Genomic DNA, 1,335 nt, shown 5'->3' on the forward strand with positions numbered 1-1,335 from the left:
GTCAATTTATTTGTCAAATTATCGATTAATTCTAGTAAGTTTCATTGTGTGAAACATAAAATTAGCACATATAAATATAAAATATATAACTATATGTAATATAAGGAAATGTTTTTCATTGTTCTGTTGTGGTTAGGGTATCAAAGGCAACTCTGTTTTACAGTATTATTCCATTATCTCTACCCCAGAGTTTGGTAGAGTTAGACCTAAAGCTTTACCATTTGTAGATTTACAGCCTAGAGGCAAGAGGAAACACTGTGATTAAAACATTACCAATTTAAGGCCTAATATCAAGGAGAAAAATATGGACTTCTCCTGGAGCTATGGAAATATTTGGTGATAGAAATTCAGTAGTGTAAGTTCCTGCCTGGTTGGATGGTCAGGACATTAGGTAATCATGCATAAGAACAATTTTTTTTCACCTTCTTGGCTTTAGCTACTTTTGAAATGGTAGGTATAATAAACAATTATATTATGATAAAATACTTTCTAGTCAGAACTGTTTATTTCTCTATGATCCCTTGTAACTAAGATTAGTTTTTTTCCAGTAAGATAATCTTTGCTGTCAGGGTAAGATATTCTGTTTGGTCTGTTACTACATGGAAGAAGGGTAAAGGGTCAGTAGACATTTGTGCCAGTAAGACCTCATTTGGGAAATTTTAAGCTGCAAAAGTTTAGAAGTAGCACTTCAGCAAGGCTTACTTTGAATCCATTAGCTCCACAAAGCTAACTCAGTTGATAAATAAGTACTTGAAAAGCCATCTCTTTGAACCTAGCCATAAAGGCTTCAAAGTATGATCAAATTTAAAATGAAAAAGACTTAAAATAGTCATTGGCAAAAAAATGCAAGTTTGAGCAATCTACCAAACAATATGTTTTTCCACTATACACAGAATTTCAGAGAAATAAGATCAATAACATTGTTAGTAACAATAAGGTTTCCTTGCTACAAATAGGCAACCAAGGATATATGCCTGTATAAAGATTGCATCATTAACAACTTAAATTTACAGGATACTACATGCTTCAGCAGCACGTATACATAAATTACAACAATATAGAGATTAACATGCCACTTGGACAAGGATGATATGAAAATATGCGAATTATTCCATATTTTTCATTCTTCAGTTGCTAGAAATGAAAAACAGTTATTAAAAAGTTGATTACAAAAATACAAGTGTAACAACATATGTGATTCATATAATTAAAAGTTAGTTTGATATCAGTGTATTAAATCTTCAATTTAGAAAGGTCTTTACATAGCATAACCTTTACAAAACTTTTGAAATTAGATAACATTTTAATTTTATCCCAAAGAAATAAAATACTATA

General features: G+C 30.5%; 1 pseudogene; it reads left to right on the top strand.

The window, feature by feature from the left end:
• Positions 1–1,021: 1,021 nt before the first annotated feature.
• On the top strand, positions 1,022–1,121 carry LOC122117534 (annotated as a pseudogene).
• The last annotated feature ends 214 nt before the right edge of the window (positions 1,122–1,335 follow it).

This window comes from Dipodomys spectabilis, unplaced genomic scaffold (assembly GCF_019054845.1).
Source record: "Dipodomys spectabilis isolate Male_0828 unplaced genomic scaffold, ASM1905484v1 ptg000142l, whole genome shotgun sequence".
Classification (NCBI taxonomy): domain Eukaryota; kingdom Metazoa; phylum Chordata; class Mammalia; order Rodentia; family Heteromyidae; genus Dipodomys; species Dipodomys spectabilis.